At 42.1% G+C, this 13,375-nt stretch overlaps 1 protein-coding gene across 4 annotated transcripts in view; it reads left to right on the forward strand.

Annotated features, from left to right (window-relative positions):
• The window catches only part of STON1 (stonin 1), a 61,888-nt gene that overhangs the window by 30,124 nt on the left and 18,389 nt on the right, over positions 1–13,375 (forward strand). Inside the window, exon 1 of one of the 4 annotated variants that reach the window (XM_023223817.2) lies at positions 3,057–3,159. The exons of 2 other annotated variants lie outside the window; for them this stretch is intronic. The gene's annotated coding sequence lies outside the window, so the exon portion shown is untranslated. Of the gene's footprint in view, positions 1–3,056; positions 3,160–6,932; positions 7,771–13,375 lie in introns of those variants that run through there. One more of the 4 variants, XM_023223821.2, reaches the window with a different exon arrangement.

Consider the following 13,375-nt stretch of genomic DNA (forward strand, 5'->3'; position numbering starts at 1 on the left):
CCTGCCTCAGCCTCCCAAGTAGCTGGGATCACAGGCATGCATCACCATGCTAGGCTAATTTTTGTACTTTTTAGTAGAGACAGGATTTCACCATGTTGGGCAGGCTGCTCTCGAACTCCTGACCTCAGGTGATCTGCCCGCCTCAGCTTCCCAAAGTGCTGGGATTATAGGCGTGAGCCACCGTGCCCAGCCTGCCAGCTTCTTCTTATACAGGTACTAATCCTATCCATGAGGGCTCTACACTCATGACCTCATTACCTTCTAAGGTCCCCGCCTCTAAATATCATCACATTGGGATTCAGGTTTCAACATAGGAATTTTGTGGGGACACAAACATTAAGCCCATAACAAAGGAGGATCCCTGAGCAGGGAATTGGGCACAAGGATCTAAGACAGGGAATTGTATGATCAGATCCCCAGGGCAGAATAGAGGCTTGGTCATAAGTTAGGCAGAATGGAGACACAGTTCTAGAAAAGGATTCGTAGCAAGTTGTCTTGATGGTAAACCAAGGTCCAGAGTTGGGCCTCTTTAGCTTCCTCCTGACTGGAGAAAGCAGGTGTTCTAAAGGCTAGAGTAGGGACAGAGGAGGAGAAAGGAAAACTAACATATATCAAGTACTTTTATGAGGCAGTTTATGTATGAGGTAAAATTAATATTACCATTTTACTGATGAGGAAACTGTAGCTCAGTGACCTGCTTAGTAAATTTCTATAGCATCTATGGCAGTGACATGAATATGGTATGGATACATCATAGAAAAGTCATGATATTAAGGATAAAATTCTAAAATCTGAATATCCACCCAACTCCAAATCTTTTCTTTGTGCATGTAATGACCATTTTCTGGGACCAGCCAGTTTGGGTTGGATTCTGTTCATATTACTGTCAAAGATAAAAGCAGCTGGACATCAGTTAAAGTGCTGAGAATAGATTTTAATTGGTAATAACTATTGCAACAGGGAAAAGAGTCTAGCTTGAACCAAACTTAATTTCCATTTGTACAGAGGTGACTGGGCATTTTATTTTTTATTTTTATTTTTTATTTTTTTAAGATGGAGTTTCACTCTGTTGCCCAGGCTGGAGTGCAGTGGCACCATCTTGGCTCACCACAACCTCTGCCTCCTGGGTTCAAGTGATTCTCCTGCCTCACCCTCCCATGTAGCTGGGATTGCAGGTGCCCACCACCATGTCTGGCTAATTTTTGTATTTTTACTAGAGACAAGGTTTTACCATATTGGTCACGCTGGTCTCGATCTCCTGACCTCAGGTGATCCGCGCACCTCAGTCTCCCAAAATGTTGGGATTACAGGCATGAGCTGCCATACCCAGCCTGTGACTGGGCATTTTAAAGGGTGAATGAGCTCAAGGGAGTTGGGGAAGTGAAAAATTACGAAAAGTGGGAAGGAGGGGTTGGTTGGTCCATGTGAAATCCATCTGGGTTTGCAAACTGGCATTTATCAAAGTTAGGCTCCTACCCTCCTACTGAGGCTGGAAGGCAGAGACCCTATCTTCAGGTGTTGATTGAAACAAACATTGAATTCTTCAACCAGCCTTGCGTTTTCACAGGCAGGCACTTTAAGAGAGGCTGGTGTTGTAGTGGTGTGGCCTCGAGCCATTAGAAGCTATATTAGTGTTTGTTCAAGTTGTTACAGGCTGAGGTTGAAAGGCCTGTTCAAGAAGCAGGCTCTGAGCCTGGCTAGAATTTGGTCAAAGAGAGAATCCATGTCACTATCCTCTAAATTTAGGAAATGAACAGATTATGACAACAACGGAAAAAAAAAAAAAAAAAAAGCTGGCACCTAAATTCATGCAGAAAAAATGAAGGTTAAAAGTCATAGGGAAGGGGCAGTGTTGGGAATTGAGCTGGAACCAGCACTGACAATATTTGAAGGTATGGTTAGGTTTCGCTGTGGTTTAATATTTTACAAATGTTATTCCCTGTCACATAGCTGAACTAAATACCACACATGTTTGCGATGAAGCATTATGAGCTGCAGAACATATGTGCTAATAATACGGTTCATGCAGCCTGTGGGCACTTCCCCCATGACCTAAGATGAAGGCGAGGCTTTTTAATTTTCCTTAAGGTATTGTGTTTTCTGATGGTTCCTTTTTGTTCCAAACTTTTGCTTTCCCCTTTAGAAGGAAGGCTTTTATAGGAATGATATTTTTATTTATTTATTTATTTTTGAGACGCAGTCTCACCCTGTCACCCAGACTGGAGTGCAATGGTGTGATCTCGGCTCACTGCAACCTCCGCCTCCCGAGTTCAAGCGCTTCTCCTGCCTCAGCCTCCTGAGTAGCTGGGATTATAGGTGCCCACCAATGTGCCTGGCTAATTTTTGTATTTTTAGTAGAGACAGAGTTTCTCCATGTTGGCCAGGCTGGTTTCGAGCTCCTGACCTCAGGTGATCTGCCCGCCTGGGCCTCCCAAAGTGCTGGGATTACAGGCGTGAGCCACTGTACCTGGCCAGGAATGATATTTTAAATACTGTCGTAGCAAGCCCTTAAGAAAATTCTTCACAGCTGCATGTTTACACACTGGCTTGTCCCTGACTGGCTTTGTTTCCAGGATGTACAGTTGTTTCTGGAATGCACAGTAGCTGGATTGCAGCCTTCCAATCATGCAAAAACAGACTGAGGGTTTGGAAATGCTGCTCCAGTCTAGTTACAATGTTGCTCTTGAGGAGTCTGGCGCTATAGGGAGTCTGAGAATTCCTTATTTGAGAAACAGCCAATGGAACCACACAGACACACTGACATTAAGACATTCTTTCTCTAGATTATGCAGCATTATTACAGAGCAAAGAGAAGCCACAGGCATGAAGTACTCAATTCAGCCCTCTGCTGAAGGACAGGGTGTTCCTGAGGCTTAAGTAGGAACTGGCCCAACAGGGACAGTTTGGTTGGGCTGATACCAGGAGGCTACTGAGAGGTGTTGATGCCTTCCTGAGCTCTGCTTAATACCTCCCCAGCATCAGCCCTCCCCCGACATCTGGCAGAAACAGAGGAGCCAGACAGTAGGGACCACACCGGAGGGTGCTTTTCCCCACAGATGCATACTGAAATGGGGACAAAGTCTTCAGCTGCAAATGACCTGGATTGCTGTTTCACCTATCGTATGCATCTAATCTGACTTCAACAATCTACAGGAGAAGGTAGAACTTCATATTTACATTTTATTTGAGTGGTTTATGAAGAAAAGTAGAGGAAAACTGCAAAGAATGGCAGAAGTAGACCCTTGAGGATGGAGGGGAGTAGGGGATGATAGTGTGGGAGGGATGGACTTTGCAGGGAGTTACACAAAGCTTGGAAAATTACACAGAATACCAGAATCACCACTAAAAGAAAGGCGGGGCACCTAAATATATTTATTAGACAACAATTCTGAGAAATTGTTCATCACTAAGGGTAGGACAGCCAGTTGATGCAGTCAAGAAGGGGCAGGAAATAGGGCGAGCTGAGTTATGAAAGCCATTCTCAGAAATGACCCAAATTTATACTGAGCTGTTGTTCTTGAGCAACCTTGGGGAAAATTATCACAGAGTCTGCTTTTCCCACAGCTTGATGTCCAAGGGGCAGATACGTGTGGTGGGCTTGCTGGAGAAATAGGCTCTTCTCAGGTGAGAACAGCATCCTTCCAATCTAGAGCTCCTGGCTCCAGGAAGTGGTGGTGGCTCTACCCTGGTGCTGTTTCATTAGTAAAGGGTGGGGTGGTGGAAAGTGCAGAAAAGCCAGGACCCCTGACACCAACAAAGCATTGGATCTCTCTGGATCTCCAGGTTGATGGACTTTGGGATCGGGCAGACCTGGTCACAGTCTAGGTTCTACGTCTTACTGGTCGGGCAACTTTGGGCAAGTAGTTTAACTTCTTTGAACTTATTTTCCTCTTCTACAAAATAATGATAATATTGCTTCATGAGATTGTGAGTATTAAATGAGATCATGCATATATAGCCTACAGCCCTGAGCACACCATGAACACATAGTTATTTGATAAATGTTTGTTAGCGTGGTTAATTGAACAGAATGCCTTCAATGTCTTCCTAACCCTAAAATCCAGTGATTCTTTGAACTAGGGAGGGCAGCAGAGAGATTTAATTTGTGGAAAAATGAAAAAACCATTTAAAATTATTCAATCAGAAATGTATTAAGCTTTGTGTATGTGTGTCAGGCATCTGTAGACAGTGTGGAAAATGTCTTATCCAGTGATTCTTTGAACTGGGGAGGGAAGTAGAGAGATTTAATTTGTGGAAAAGTGCAAACACCATTTAAAATTATTCAATCAGAAATGTATTAAGCTTTTTGAATTTGTGTCAGACATTTGTAGACAGTGCAGAAAATGTCTTAATAAATGAGACATGCTCTTTCCTTGAAAAAGCTTCAGTCTGATTCTCAAAGAATATATTAATTTTTTCCTATGATAGTTTGAAAGATTTTCTTTAAATTTCTTTCTGTGAGATTGTTTTTCCATACCAGTGCTTCTTATTTATAGGGCTTGTTGCAAGTAATTTGCAATATTATTACAGGTTGAGTATCCCTTACACCAAATGCTTAGACCAGAAGTGTTTTAAATTTTTTTGGATTTTGGAATATTTGCATCCCCAAATCTAAAATGCTGCAGTCAGCTTTTCCTTTGAGTGTCATGTTGGCATTCAAAACATTTTGAATTTTGGAGCATTTCAGATTTTGGGTTTTTGAATTAGGGATAATCAATTTGTAATAATATTTAAGGCATTGCTGTTTGTGAAAGATGCATTTTTAAACGATTTATAGTCAATTCATGATAATCTCCATAATACTCTTACAAGAATTCCAGGCTGGACATGGTGGCTCATGCCTGTAATCCCAGCACTTTGGGAGGCAGAGGCAGGCAGATCACTTGAGGTCAGGAGTTTGAGGCCAGCCTGGCCAACATGGCGAAACCCCGTCTCTACAAAAAATACAAAAATTAGCAGGGCGTGGTGGTGTGCATCTGTAATCTCAGCTACTTGGGAGGCTGAGGCAGGAAAATCACTTGAACCCAGGAGGTAAAAGTTGCAGTGAGCTGAGACTGCACCACTGCACTCCAGCCTGGGTGACAGAGTGAGGCTCAGTCTCAAATTAAAAAAAAAAAAAAAAGAATTCCAATATGATTTCTTAAGTGGGAGAAAGGGGTGGAGTGTACGAACTGTGTGCAAATGCAGCCTTTGTTCATGCTTCGTGTGAACCCTCCTATCACCGCTTAAAATGGTAGGGACAATGAATTAGTTCAGGGCTTCCCTAAATATGGGGAATGCTAAATTGTGGGTATATCCAAGAGCACGTGCTAGGCTTTCGAATGCCATTTGTCTCACATGTTGAGGTCTAAGGTTGCAAACCATTGTTTCCTAGTGTGAATTCCTAATATTCCTGGTGTGAATAGGCATGTGTGTCTTCTTTTAATTTCTTCTTGAGTTCAGTGCTTTGAAAACAGATAGCTGTAGAAAATGTCTAATAGTCTAAAGAGGAAGCAAACACTTTCCTAGAAACCTTCGAACCTCCGAAATGGTTTTCTAGAAATTCTCGCCATAATACATTCTCCTTTTCTTTCTGGGCTTCATTCTTGATGTCTTGGCTATCTCTAAGTTTTTTTTTTTTTTTTTTTTTTTTTTTTTTTTTTCCTTTCCCCAGACAGAGTATTGCTCTGTCCCCTAGGCTGGAGTGCAGTGGAGTGATCTTGGCTCACTGCAACCACCACTTCATGGGCTTGAGCGATTCTCCTGCCTCAGCCTCCTGAGTAGCTGCGAGGAGCAATACCACACCCAGCTAATTTTTGTATTTTTGGTAGAGACAGGGTTTTGCCATGTTGGCCAGGCTGGTCTTGAATTCCTGGCCTCACGTAATCTGCCTGCCTTGGCCTTCCAAAGTGCTGGGATTACAGGCATGAGCCACAGTGACTGGCCTTGTCTCTGAAATTTGTGTGCAATTGTCCTCTAGGAATTTGCAGGGTATTCCAGATTGAAAACAGACCTTTGAAAAGTATGGGGCATGCAGGCTGGGATGGAGTCCACAGCTGAGGGAAAAGCCAGGGACTCAGAATAGAGGAATCTGCTTCAGAGGAAGGCGGCTGGGGACTTGGTGCCAGGAGTCCTTGGTTCCCAGCTCTGCACTAACTGGATTTGAGACTTTGGGGAAAGTGCCCAGATGCTGTGGTCTGCTCTAGATTGTCATGCAGTTTAAATGAGATGTTGCCTGTGAAGGGCTTTCTGGGAGGAACAGTTACATATCTAGACCAACCCTACTTGTAATGCAGGAACAGAACAAAACAAAACTGAAGTTACATAGATGCTGCCACTTGAATACTCTTAGATTACAATGTCTCAAAATGCATAGGGTAAAGTAGCAGATGACTGAGGAAAATGTGTCTAAACTTCTCTGAGCCTTCTTATCTCTCAGAGACCCAGTAGGCTTCTAACAGACCAAGGCCCTGGACAGGGTGTGGCCCCCTTTCCTATGAGAGGATTAGGAGGGAAGGAAAGGGAAGGAAGGTGATGCATGGAATTGATCTTAGTTGTTGACTTTGTGCCAACTGGCTGGTGGGTTTTGAGACCAGAACAGAAAGATGAAGTCATAGAGAAGGAGGAGGTGAAAGAGGTGAGAGAAATGGAAGCAAGTGTAAAAAGGATTGATAGGCTGGGCGCAATGGCTCATGCCTGTAATCCCACCACTTTGGGAGGCCAAGACAGGTGGATCACAAGGTCAGGAGTTTGAGACCAGCCTGGCCAACATGACGAAACCCTGTCTCTACTAAAAGTACAAAAATTAGCCTGGCGTGGTGGCGGGTACCTGTAATCCCAGCTACTTAGGGGGCTGAGACAGGAGAATCACTTGAACCCGGGAGGTGGAGGTTGTGGTGAGCCAAGATCGTGCCACTACACTCCAGCCTGGGTGACAGAGGAAGATTCTGTCTTGGGGAAAAACAAAAAGGATTGATAAAGGAAGATAGCAAGAGATTGAAGAGGAGCACAGTGGGAAATAGGCCTCCCCTCGGCAATGAGGAATCAGAGCTTCTGACTCCAGAATAGTATCATACTTCTAGGATAGAGGTTTGGGTTCCTATTGGGCGTCATAAGAAGTTCTGTTTGGTTGAATAAAACTCACATCACATTTGCTGACTGCTTTCTTTGGAAGAATCCTGGACAAGGGTGAAATATGGACAGTGAGGGGGTAGGAGTGTACTTTGCATAGATCTGGGGTTCAAGTTAGGAGATTTTTGTGTAAGGTTTGCTTTAAAAAAATTCAGGGCTGCTTACAAAGTAATGGGCTTGATTTCTTTTGGTCTTGCTTATGGAAATCAGTTTATTTGTCTCATAATAAGCAAAAACTGAAGAAACCAACACCACTGTTGCTAATTTTGAAGCTACAAGGAAAACTGATGAGGTGAAATTTTTGGCATACATCAGAATCGTATTCGGTCTGAAATGGAATAATTTCCTCTTTTTCTTTTCATTTTAATAAACCCAACTAAAGTAAATATTTTCCTGAGCTCTCATCCCATAGGAGGACTTATTTTGGCTGGATGCCTTCTGAAGAGGGTGAGAAATAGTGCTGCTGATTTCCCACCTCTGAGCCTCCTGGTGCGTCCCGACGAAACCCTGCTCTCCCTGCTCTGAGGGAAGGTGCTTCACAGCAACTTCAGCCTGAGGGCAGTGACAGTGAAGCGGCCTCCAGAGAGCCAGCAGCCTGGGCTGCCCTCCGCTGTGTGTTTTTGTGCCCTCAGGAATGTGTGGATGCAGCAAATGACAACAGTGAGTGCTCTGTCCCTAGCAGAGCCCCAGGCCCTCTCACTCTTTATGTTGGCTGTTTTCCAAGGTTGAATGATTGCATTGGTGGAAGCTTCATTATCCACAAGGGGAGGCAAGACAGTGGCTGGAGGGAGAAAAACAGGCCTTTCCCAAGGGCATGATTCTAGCAGGGTTTGCATTTTTAACATCAGTAGATCTCAGGGAGTTTCATTTTCTGTCAGTTTGGACGTTTGCCCTATCCCAGCTACTTGGGAGGCTGAGGCAGGAGGATCACTTGAGCCCAGGTATTTGAGACCAGCCTGGGAAACACAGCAAGGTCCTACCTCTGAAAAATAAATAAATAAATATCCCAGCACTAAAGCCCATGTATTTAGTGGTAATACAATTTCTGCTTTTGACAAAATTTTCCACTGGATGTCAACTACCATAGCATCACTTTGCAGTTGGTAAGGACCACAGAGCTCATTCTAGTGTAATCACTGAATGTTTGGAGAGGCTGTGCACACAGCTGGTGAGTGACAGAGCAAGGCCTAGAATTTGGGTTATCCAAGCCCCACATCAGTGTTGTGGTCCTTACACTTCGTTGCCTCTGGTGTCATTAGATTAATTTCAGTAATTTGTTGTATCAGGTTGAGCTGAAGTGACCTGTATTCCAATCCTGTTTTTTCCACACCTAGGTGTATACTCAAGAGAAATGATCACACGAAACTTATACACAAATATTCAGAGCAGCATTATTCAAAATAGCTAAAAAGTGGAAACAAACCAAATGTCTATCAACTGATAAATGGATAAACAAAGTGTGATATTTCCATGCAATGAACTACTATTCAGCCTTAAAAAGGAAGGAAGCAGTGACATATGCTACAACATGGATGACCTTGGAAACATGCTAGGTGAAAGAAGCCAGACACAAAAGCCATATGCTGTATGATTCAATTTATATGAAATGTCCTGAATAGGCAAATTCACAGAGACAGAAAGTAGTTTAGTGGTTTCCAGGGCCTGTGGGAAGGGGAGTATGTGGAGTGACTACTAATAAGTATACAAGATTTATTATTGGGATGAAAAGAATGTTGTGGAATTTGGCCAGGCACAGTGGCACACGCCTGTAATCCCAGCACTTTGGGAGGCTGAGGCAGGTGGATCACTTGAGGTCAGGAGTTGAAGATCAGCCTGGCAAACATGGCAAAACCCCATTTCTACTAAAAATACAAAAATTAGCCAGGTGTGGTGCTGTGTGCCTGTAATCCCAGCTACTTGGGAGACTGAGGCAGGAGAATCAATTGAACCCGGGAGGTGGAGGTTGCAGTGAGTCGAGATCGTGCCACTGCACTCTAGCCTGAGCGACAGAGGGAGACTCCATCTCAAAAAAAAAAAAAAAAGAATGTTGTGGAATTTGATAGTTGTGATGGTTGCACAATTCTGTTAACATACTAAAAGCCACTGAATTGACACTTTTTTTAAATGGGTGAATTCATGGATAGGAATTATATCTCAATAAAACTGTTATTTAAAAAATTCTGGCTCTACCTCTTACTGGCTGGGCAATTTTAGGCAGTGAACCTGAAGCCAAGGCATCTCAGCTATGAAACAGGAATAATAATACACTTTACAGGGTGTTTTTGACAAATGAGATTGTGAATTTGAATATGCTTCTAAACTGTAAACTTCATATATTTTTGGACTGTCAGTGGCTTATAAGTTCATTATAAATTGGATTTTTAATCTCCTCCTGTGTTTTTCATAATACTAACAAGGTCTGGGTACATGTGATCACTCAAATAAAGTTATTGAGTTGATTCAAATGTATTCCAGTTTTATTCAATTGTGGCAAATGAAACTACGTAACAAGAGATCTACTCTTTTAAAAGTTTTTAAGTGTACAAAACAGTATTATGAATGATATGCACATTGTTGTACAGCAAATCTCTAGAACTTTTTCATCTTACATAACTGAAACTATATCCACTGAACAGCAACTTCCTATTTTTACTTTCTCCCAGTTCCTGGCAACTACCGTTTTACTTTCTGCTGTATGAGTTTGACTACTTTATATACTTTGTATAAGAGGAGTCATGTAGGATTTGTCCTTCTGTGATGGACTTACTGCACTTAGCATAATGTGCTGAAGGTTCATCTATGTTGCAGGCTGCGTCAGAATTTTCTTCCTTTTAATACTGAATCATATTCTACTGTATGAATATACTGCATTTTCTTTACGCATCCTTCCATCGATGAACATTTAGATGGTTTCCATCTGTTGACTACTGTAAATAATGATGTAGTGAATATGAGCGTGCAAATATTTTTTCACGACCTTGTTTTCAATTTTTTGAATAAATACCCAGAAGTGGGATTGCTGGATCATACGGTAGTTCTATTTTTAATTTTTTTTTTTTTTCGAGATGGAGTTTTGCTCTTGTTGCACCACTTTACGTTCGCAGCAACAATGCACAAGCGTTCTGATTTCTTACATCCTTGCCAAGATTCGTTGTTTTGTTGTTTTCCTTTTTTTTTTTTTTTGAGACAGAGTCTCACTGTGTCTCCTAGGCTGGAGTGCAGTGGGATCTCGGCTCACTGCAACCTCTGCCTCCTGGGTTCAAGTGCTTCTAATGCCTCAGCCTCCTGAGTAGCTGGGATTTCAGGCACCGACCACCACACCCAGCTAATTTTTGTATTTTTAGTAGAGATGAGTTTTCACCATGTTGGCCAACTGGTCTTGAACTCCTGACCTCAAGTGATCCTCCCGCCTCAGCTTCCCAAAGTGCTGGGATTACAGGCGTGAGCCACTGTGGTTGGCCATGTTATCATTTAAAAAAAAAGAAAATAATGGCCATTCTAAAAGGTATGAGGTGATACCTCATTGTAGTTTTGATCAGCATTTTCCTGATGATTAGTAATGTTGAGCATCTTTTCATATACTTTCTGGCCATTTGTATGTCTTTTTTGCAGACATGTCTATTCAAGTACTTTTGCCAATTACTAAATTGCATTATTTATTTTCTTGCTGTTGAGTTTATTGAGTTCCTTATATGTTTTGGATATTAATTCCTTATAAGAAATACCATTTGCAAATATTTTCTCCATTCTTTATGTTACCATTTTTATTCTGTTGATTGTTTCCTTTGCTATGCAGAAAGTTTTAAGTTTAATGGTGTCTCACTTCTCTGTTTTTGCTTTTGTTGCCTGTGCTTTGCTGTCATATCCAAGGAATCGTTGCCAAGACCAATGTTATGAAGATTTTCCTCTGCATTTTGTTCTAAGAGTTTTATAGTTTTCACCAGACGTGGTGGCTCATCCCTGTAATCCCAGCACTTTGGGAGGCCAAGGCGGGCAGATCACGAGGTCAGGAGTTTGAGACCAGCCTGCCCAACATGAGGAAACCCCGTCTCTACTAAAAATACAAAAATTAGCTGGGCGTGGTGGTGCATGCCTGTAATCCCAGCTACTCAGGAGGCTAAGGCAGGAGAATTGATTGAACCAGGGAGGCGGAGGTTGCAGTGAGTCGAGATCCGACCACTGCATTCCAGCCTGAGTGACAGAGCGAGACTCCTGTCTCAAAACAAAAACAAAACAAAACAAAAAACAAGAAAAAAACAAACAAAAAACCCAGAGTTTTATAGTTTCAAGTCTTATGTTTAAATCTTTTATCTATTTTTTTTTTTTTTGAGATGGAGTTTCACTGTGTTGCCCAGGCTGAAGTGCAGTGATACAATCTTGGCTCACTGCAACCTCTGCCTCCCAGGTTCAAGCAATTCCCCTGCCTTAGCCTCCTGAGTAGCTGGGATTACAGTTGCATGACACCAGGCCTGGCTAATTTTTTTGTATTTTTAGTAGAGACGGGATTTCACCATGTTGGCCAGGCTGGTCTTGGACTCCTGACCTCCCACCTTGGTCTCCCAAAGTGCTGGGATTATAGTCGTGAACCACTGTGCCTGGCCTTAATTCTTCTTCTTCCAGTGTGGCTGAGGGAAGCCAAAAGATTGGACATGTCTGGTATAAGATTACAGTTTAGTTTCACTCTTTTGCATGTGGATATCAAGTTTTTTCAACACCACTTTTTTGTTTTGAGAGAAAGTTTCTCTCTTGTTGCCCAGACTGGAGAGGAATGATGCAGTCTCTGCTCACTGAAACCTCTGCCTCCCAAGCTCAAGTGATTCTCCTGCCTCAGCCTCTTGAGTAGCTGGGATTACAAGCATGCGCCACCACACCCAGCTAATTTTTTGTATTTTCGGTAGAGACAGGGCTTCTCCATGTTGGCCAGGCTGGTCTCGAACTCCTGATCTCAGGTGATCTGCTCTCTTCAGCCTCCCAAAGTGCTGGGATTATAAATGTGAGCCACTGCACCTAGCCCTCTTTCTTCTTCTTCTTCTTCTTTTTTTTTCTGAAATGGAGTCTCGCTCTGTTGCCCAGGCTGGAGTGCAGTGGCACATTTTGGCTATAAAATTCCCTCTGAGTACTGCTTTTGCTGCATCCCATAAATTTTGGTGTGCCGTGTTTTCATTTTCATTTGTCTCAAGATATTTTCTAATTTCCTTTTTTATTTCTTCTTTGATCCATTGGTTGTTCAAGAGTATGTTAATTTTCAAATATTTGTGAATTTTTTAGTTTTCCTTCTATTATTAATTTCTGGTTTTATTCCATTGTGGTTAGAAAAAATGTTTGTGTGATTTCAGTCTTCTCACATTTGTTAAGATTTGTTTTGTAACCAAACATGTGATCTGCTTTGGAGAATGTTCTGTGTGTGCTTGAGAAGAATATGTGTTCTGCTGCTGTTAGGTGGAATGTTCTGTATTGGTCTGCCAGTTTAGTTTAGTTTATAGTGTCCAAGTCTCTTGTTTCTTTAGTGGTCTTCTGTCTGGATGTTCTGTATATTGTTTAAAGTATGGTGTTGAAATCTCCAATTATTAATGAGTGGCCATCTGTTTCTCCCTTCAATTCTATTAATGCTTGCTTCATATATTTGGATGCTCTGATGTTGGATATATAAATATATATATATTTTGAGAGGGAGTTTTACTCCGTCACCCAGGCTGGAGTGCAGTGGCACTTTCTCAGCTCACTGCGACATCTGCCTCCCAGGTTCAAGTGATTCTCCTGCCTCAGCCTCCCGAGTAGCTAGGATTACAGGTGACCACCACCATGCTTGGCTAATTTTTGTATTTTTTTATAGAGACAGGGTTTTGCTATATTGGCCAGACCAGTCTCGAACTGCTGACCTCAGGTGACCCGCTTGCTTCGGCCTTCCGAAGTGCTGGAATTACAGTTATGAGCCACTATTCCCAGCTCGGTTAATATATATTTATAATTGTTATGTCTTTCTAGTGAATTGACTCTTTTATCATTATATAATGTCCTTCTTTGTCTCCTATGATAGTTTTTGACTTAAAGTTTATTTTGCTGAAGTATGGCTACTCCTGCTCTCTCTTAGATAACATTTGCATGGAATATCTTTTTTCATCCTTTCACTTTCAGCATATATATGTCCTTAAATCTAAAGTGTGTCCCTTATAGACAGCATATAGTTGGATCATGGTTTTTTTTTTTTTTTTAATCCACTTAGCCACCAACAGAATTATAATTTTTAAGCATTTCTTTGAACTTG

Source organism: Piliocolobus tephrosceles, chromosome 15, assembly GCF_002776525.5.
Source record: "Piliocolobus tephrosceles isolate RC106 chromosome 15, ASM277652v3, whole genome shotgun sequence".
Classification (NCBI taxonomy): domain Eukaryota; kingdom Metazoa; phylum Chordata; class Mammalia; order Primates; family Cercopithecidae; genus Piliocolobus; species Piliocolobus tephrosceles.